This window comes from Rousettus aegyptiacus, unplaced genomic scaffold (assembly GCF_014176215.1).
Source record: "Rousettus aegyptiacus isolate mRouAeg1 unplaced genomic scaffold, mRouAeg1.p scaffold_m13_p_1, whole genome shotgun sequence".
In the NCBI taxonomy this organism is placed as follows: domain Eukaryota; kingdom Metazoa; phylum Chordata; class Mammalia; order Chiroptera; family Pteropodidae; genus Rousettus; species Rousettus aegyptiacus.
Genome location: NW_023416284.1, coordinates 70,600,930 through 70,609,050, shown reverse-complemented (window position 1 = coordinate 70,609,050; position 8,121 = coordinate 70,600,930). Strand labels below are relative to the sequence as shown.

The following is an 8,121-nucleotide window of genomic DNA, read 5'->3' as shown; positions in this document are numbered from 1 at the left end:
ATGTCCCACAGGGGTGATGCGGAGAGCCCAGATTAATGCTACACCTGCAATAGCTTTGCCTTATGACCAAAGAACACTGAGATTGGGAACCTGCTGTTTAATAGAAGCAGTAAGCAAGCCTGCTCTTTGTCTTAGAAAAGATTGTATCATTCTTCAAAGTTGCTCACTACAAACACAACACTGAAAAATAACCAGATAAAGAGTTATTAGAGCCTTGAATTCTTTCCATACTCAGCAACACAGTAGAAACAACAGAGACAGAAGGAAAAGTGTCTTCCAATATCTCTCACCTGGAGTTCATTCTCTTGGTTCAATGGAATGTGCTTTTTCCAAAGATACGGTACATACATTTTATTCTTATACATAATTCTGTGTTCCAATTCCTTTATTTCCTCTGGGCTTTCTCTGAGTCAGACTGAGGAAGACCCTGCAAAGAGTAAACTGCCATAATTACCCACTTTGGTATGGTATTTATTCATTGCCTAAATATAAACTAAGTTATTCACCTTGTAAAAAGATACTAGCAAAGCTGAGAAAGCAATTGTCAACTTTGAGTTGCATCGAAATTTACCAGCACTGAAAGATTAGATAGGAACATGTTTTCAGATTAACTTTAGATAATATTGTAATGAGAATCTCTAATTGCATGGGAAGTTGGAGAAGGTAAATTCTAAATTCTCAACTTTGTGTTTCTTTGATATTAAGAAAGGTCAACACCCAGCATAAACTTACAGACAATTATCTTTAATTGTCCTTACCCATCCAATCTTTTGGAAATTTATAATGTTACTCAGTAGGAGGAGAATGTTTGTTGACAGCAGATTAATATTATTGGAATGATCTTTTCATTACATCACAATACTCTCTTCTATAAGTAGAACAAGTTGTGAGGGCCCTATTTTTTCACAGAACACTTGCAATTCTTGTGTATTCAATTTTAGTTTTAAAGAGATTTACTAACAGTTTAAATACAAATAACTAGCAAAATAACCAAAAAGAATTATTGTCTGGGACACAGAAGGGTTGAAGAGGGAGTTATAATAGATATTATTTGCCCTCATGCAATATTTCTACACTAAAGCATAGATGTTTTATGAGGTGTTTATTTGAGTCAGAAAGGAAAATAAGAAGACTTAAATCCCAGGAGAATTTGTGTTTAAACTAATATATGTAAGCCTATTATTGCCCAGGACATATTTTAACTCAACATTCTTTGTGGCTCTCGCCTTTCTAGAATGATTTCTTTGCACTGTACCACGTGTAAGTAAGTTCTGGTGAAATCAGATGATCAAATACTGGGGTCTTATTCAGTTTGAGTTTTATAGACATGGCCTTAAGTAGAAGTTTGCTTTTGTTCTTTTCATAGTTGAAATTTTGTATTATTTTCATGATTTTATAACTATGTTGAGCTCTTGTTTAGAAATTATCTGAGGTTAACAACCCAGGGATTTAAAAGAAGGTGCTTATGTTAAAGCTACCTTGAGGAACCAGAAAGTTATGGGTTGGTGGGTTTATAAAACTACTTACTAAGCTATTCTCTTTGAGAGAGAGAGAGAGAAAGAGAGAGAGAGAGAGAGAGAGAGAGCGCGCGCGTGCGTGCAATTACCATAGCAACGTCACATTTAATGGTACTTCTGAAATATAAAACACCCTCTTCCAGGAACTTATTGACCAATGCAGCCTGTTATGGGAAGTTTTATGCCTAATGTTAGGCTTACAGAAGAAAAATGTATTTCAATAATGTAAAGAACATACACATACACAATCTTTATTTGCAATATCATTTATTATAATGCAGTTTTAACTCATTTTTTTTCTTCTCCAGTATTTTTAAAGATCATGTTGTTTTGTTGAACTTTAGGAGAAATAAAATTAATTTAAGAATAACAAGTATAGAGTTCTGCTGATATATGGATATGGAGATATTTTTAATCCTTTCCTCAGAATCTCTAAATTTAAATATCTATTTATTAATTGGAATAACACTTTTACTTTGTGAACATTAATAGAGAAATTCAGATGTTATCTGCATTTGAATAAATTAATTTTAGTTCCTGGCTAGAAAAACATCTTAAATTCCTGTTAACTTAAAACAACAACAACGATCTCTTATTTAAATAAAATACAATTACTTAAGAAAGCAAAAATATTTGAGTTATTCTACAGCCATGCCATCCTGAACATGCCTGATCTCGTCTGACCTCAAAAGCTAAGCAGGGTCAGGCCTGCTTAGTACTTGAATGGGAGACCACCTAGGAAAACCAGGTGCCGTAAGAGATCAGGGGGAAGGGATTCCTTTCAAAAATATTTGGGCTAAATAGAGAATATAGTCCACTATTAATCTCACAAACTAGTTAAAGAAATATCAAAGAAATATATGAATATGAAACTAACATCATTTGTGTATTAGAAAATAGCTTCTCTGTGTCTTCTCTCACATGAAATTTTAAAAAACTGAGGAAGACTGAAACCTAAATTTTTGTTAAACAAATGGCAAACATGTACCTATAAGTATCTTCCTGTTTGATGGTGTTCATATATAGTCTGTATTGAAGAGATTTATTCAAAAGCTATCTTTCTGATTGTCCAAACACTTGGAGTATGCACGCAAATCCAATGTCAAGAGCAGAACGTACCTAATGTGAAGGTGAAGTTATATACTATATACTTTTCTTGTTCTATATAAATGATTCTTTTTACCTATTTTCCATTTACATCTTACCTGCTTCTGAAAAATGTGGTTGCTGCATGGATCATAGCATGTTCTTAATCTAACTTGGTTTCTGACCCCAAAATTTAATCTCAGAACTCAATATAGATTGTCGTCAATGTAAAAATGACTTTTGAATTCAAGGTTTGTGGGAAAGTAAATTTTTTGTTCCTTGGATCGCAGACTACATTTTCATATAGAAATAATGTAATAAATACAGTTTAGGCTCCCTGGAAGGCTCATAAAGCCTTTTTGATCTAGAATGTAACAAAACCGCTTTAGACTTGCAATAAAATATAATTGGCTATACGATAAATGAAATCAAAACATAAAGCTGAGGAATAAATCATTTTTATTACAAATGCTAATACTTGAGAGATTAGATTTTATTTCAGCAAAATAATAGCTTAATTAGAACTTTTTGGAGCTTTGGAGGAAACTTTAGAATCCTTTGAAAAATATATTTATTCAATGATTATTCAGGAAGCTGGGTATTATTCTAAGGACTACAGAATTAAATAAGATTGATGTTTCCTAAAACTTTATTACAGTGGCAAAAATAAACAATAGACAAATAAGCCATAATAAAAAAATATGTAATTTTGCATTGTTATATATGTTGCAAAATCCATGAGCTGTATGGTATGACAGACAATAGTTGGTCACTTAAGACAAAGGTTACTTAACACAGATACAGCGGAGGTTATTGAACTGATGGTCATTGAACTAACACTTGAAAGATGAAATGGAAGAGATAAGGAGTAAGAATTATAGAGAAGGACTAATCATGTAAATAACTAGAAGTGAAAGAAGACCAGTGTGGCTGGGTGAAGAGGACAATGGTTTGGGATAATAAGCACACGAAGCAGGGCTCTATAGTCCAATGGTGAGTGTTTTTATGCTGGGAGCAATGAGAAGTTATTGAAGCTTTAGTCCTTAAGTAGGGCAGTAATACCATAAGACTATAAGAGTACTTATTACAGACCACTAATGGTCAGGTCCTTTTTCATGAAAAAATATTGTTCCTGGATTGCTTTTTTATTTATTTATCATCCTCAAGCTCTGTCCGCTATTCTCAGCTCTCATTCACAATCTTTACATTTTAAAAATGTTAATGTTGAAACCATAGAGAATGGACAGAGTGATGTTAAGAAGCTCTTACTGTAATCCAGGAATTATATTATGGCATTTTGGGGTGCAGGGGTGACAGTGGAAATGGGGAGAAGTGAAAGGAATCAATATGTATTTCTTAAGTTATTAGGAAAGGGAGAAACTAAAGATGACTCCCATATTTATTTCTCTAGTGATTAGGTGGATTCTAGAATCATTTATAGTACTTGAGAATTCAGGAAGGGTACTAGTCTAAGGAGATAAGGTGGAGAAAACAAAAGTTCTGTTTTGGGAATATTAATTATGAGATGGTTATTAGACTTTCTAGAGCAGATGTCAGGTAGGCAGTTGGATAAATTATTCTTCAGCTCAGTAGAGAATTTGTATATTTTATTTCAGCTAAGATTGAGATCTTGCTAAATGTGTATGACTAATGGATAGCAATATAATATTAGTTCAAAATGGAATAACTGTGAGGGTTAAAGAGTCCTACTAATAATTACTCAAGGACAAGTGGTAAAAACTAGAACTGTATGGTAAACCATTGATGGAGAGAGAGCAAAATTGTTGGACATATTTGAAAGGAAATGTTTCTAGTGATTAATATAAAATCTAAAGAAAAAAGTGAAATAAAGGATCATGATATAAAGTTTAAAACTAGTGGAAACACTGGATCTTATATCTAGATCAATCTAAATAGTGTTGTTTGAGGTCAGAGAGCATGTGGAAAAGAATAAATAATTGTAGAGTGGGAAGAATGGTTTTTTAAAAAATTTATTCAACATTTATGGCTATCATTTTTTATACATGTGTGTGTATATATATATTTATATCATTAGTACCAATCCTGTGCTTATCTCCATGATTTTATATATATATACACATATATACATAAACATATACGCATATGTATATATGTATATACATATACGTATATACATATATATTTTTATATATACATATATACATATATATGTATATATATAGTGTGTATATATGTGTGTGTGTGTGTGTATACATATATATATACACACACACACAGAATGAAGAACAAGGAACAATCATGGAAAAATACAGAGAAGAGAAAATAAAAGATAAAGTACAAAGAATTTTTAAAAGGAATTTCTGGGTATAAAGGAGAAGGAAAAAAACTTCTAGAGAACAGCAGATAAAAATGGGATAAAGTAATATGTATTTAATGAGATAACTATTTGAAGACAGAAGAGATTGACTAAAGCCAACGGATTCATATGCTAAGATCTCAGAAAAAAAGGAAAAATCATTGAATTGAGTCCTATACTCAACAAAATATTTTCCACTTTTTTATTTGTAAATTTGTGTAGAGAGGTCTAGAGTATAAATAGAAAGCCTTGTGCTCATTGAAGACTCACTAGCACAGAAAGATAAAAACAGGCACCTTACTTATATTAAAAAACTAAAGTTCTTAGAGAAAGGAGAACCAGAGAGGAATTAGCCCTATGTATTCTACTCAATTTTCTCTCAAAAAATTTGCCAGTTCCTAACCTTCCTATACCTAGGGAAAAAAGATCAAGAAATTCATCAAAAAGCAGCAGATGAGGCTAAATAGCAAATTCAAGATTTTACTTGACTCATAATTCTGAAGAGACAAAACTTGGAATTAAAGTTTCTTCATAAAGGAGAGAGCATGGTAAAAACTTCAGGCTTTCTGTTCAGACCTCTGGAAGGCTACCCTGCATGAATAAGGCAAAATTAGAAATAGCAGAACATCACAAACCTAAAACGTAGCCTTGAATAATCTTAATGCTTGATTGTATTAAAATGTTTTTTTCACATCTATTTGCTGCTAGAAGGTGATTAACTTCCCTCTGGAGGAATATAACTTCAACCAGAGCACCTATAACTTTTCATATATGTCTGGCAGAATTCTAAAATTATCAAGTTTGCTAGAAGATGAAACCCAATGACAGAAAGCCATGAGAAAATTCACACAATAAAACAGATCCATAGATGATACAGATATTTCAATCATCCAAACTAGACTTTCGAATACCTATGATTAATAAATTCAATGAAATTTTTTTTGAAATAAGGCAAATATCACAAGAGAATTGAGATATATAACGAAGAATCAAATAGAAATTCCAGAATTTAAAAAAGATACCATTACCTAACACTGCTATTACGGGTTTAACAGGACAAAGAGAGAGGATTAGTGACTTGGAAGATAAAACAAGAGGAAATATCTAGTTTCCTGCATTAAGAAAAAAAAATTAAAAAAACAGAAAATGACATGAGACACATGGAAGCCAGTGAATAAAACTAAGACAATGTATATTTTGAATTCCATATAGAAATGAGAAATGTGGAAAAGTATTATTAGAAAAGATATTTCAAAGAATGTTTCTAAACCTATGAAGTACATCAAGTCACGGGTCAAAGAAACATCGATCTTAAAGAAGATATATACAAAGAGAATCACAAATAGGTACATTGCAGTCAAATTGTTAAAAAACAAAATCAAAAAGAAATTCTTAAAATAAACAGAGAAAAATGATCCAACGCCTTCAGACTACTAAGACTTTTCAATAGAAATGAGAGAAGTCAGAAGACAGTTGTAGTAGTTCGCTCGGGCTACAGTAACAAAGTAACACAAACTGGCTTACCTAAAGAAACAGAAATTTATTGTCTTAGTTTTGGAAGTTAGAAATTGAAAATAAAGGGGTTCAAGGGTCCATGTTCCCTCTGAAGCTTATAGATGAATCCTTCCTTAATTTTTTCCCAGCTTCTGATGGCTTGCTGGTGATCTTTGGCATTCTGGGGATTATAGATGTATCACTCCAATTTTATATCTTTATATAGTATTTTCCTTGTGTCTCTTCACATCTTATCTCTGTGTGTATCTGTCTTTAAGTTCAAATTTAGACTTTTTATAAGAACCCAATCATAGAACATTTGGGCTCACCTTAATTACCTTATTTTAACTTGATTAGTTCTACTATGACCCTATTTCCAAAATGATTTCTCCTTCTGAGGAACTGATAGTTAGGTCTTCAATATATCTTTTTTGAGTGCACAGTTCAACCCATAAACACAAAAAGCCATCTTTGAAGAACTGAGAATAAAGGGCCAACCCAAATACTATACCTAGTGAAAGTAAAAAAATGAAGCCAAAGTAAAAACATTCAGAAAAATAAAACTGAGAGAACTCATTGACAGCATACCTGAAGTCAAAGGAAGCTTAATAGGAATGTTTTAGACAGTGGAAAATGACTCCATATGGGCAGCTTATTATATGTAAGGACAGAGTAGCAACAATATGCAGTACATTGAAATTAATAATGATTATAGAAGACAATAATAAAAATAATATCTCGGCATTTAAAATGCACATTGAATTAAAAGACCAGAAAAAAAAAAACAGAAAAATTGAAAGATAGGTAAAAGAAAGTAAATTTGTTAAATTCTTACCTTGTATAGAATACAGTTAAAGGGAAAACACAGTCTCCTTCAAGAAGTCATGGATAGGCCTTGTAATTTATAAAAGAATCACTGAAATTAATGAAATAAAAGTACATAATTCTTTTTTTTAAAGCAAAAAAGATAAATAAGGGACTAAAATATGGTGGAGCTAAGAGAAAAATAGTAAAGTGATAAATATAAACTCAAATACATATATCAATGATTACATTAAAGACAAATAGAAAATGTTCAAATTAAATACAAAGAGGGCATAGCTGTATAAAAATAATGACTATGTGTTGCTCATAAGATACATACTTAAAGTATAGTGAGGCATAGAGTTTAAAGTAAGAAGATGAAAAAATAGACCATACAAACAGTAAATTTTATATAGCTATGCTAATACCAAATGAAGTAGATCTTAAAGAAAGAAATATGACTAGAGATAAAGAAAAACATTTAATCATTTAAATCAATTTAAAACAAAATGAGAGTCTAAATTCATATATACTTAATAATATAGCCTTAAAACATATAAAGAAAAACAGAGAAATGAGGAAGATTTTAGTGGATAACTCTCAATAACTGATACAATAATTAGGAAATAATTAGTAGAGCTAGAAGATAGGCCACATAATATGCTTGACATAATGGAAACATATAGAACAATGCACAATATAACTGCAAAATATATATTTAATTGGATATGGATCATCAACAAAAATCGACCATGTATTAGACTATAAAATAATTCTCAACAAATTTTATAGTATTGAAGCCATACATAGTATGTTCTCTATACCAAGTGATATCAAAGTAGAAAAAAAAAACAAGAAATAACAATAACATCTCAAAATAAT

The 8,121-nt window shown here is 31.2% G+C and overlaps 1 pseudogene; it reads left to right on the top strand.

Annotated features, from left to right (window-relative positions):
• The first annotated feature begins 2,158 nt into the window (after nt 1-2,158).
• On the top strand, nt 2,159-2,277 carry LOC118604867 (annotated as a pseudogene).
• The last annotated feature ends 5,844 nt before the right edge of the window (nt 2,278-8,121 follow it).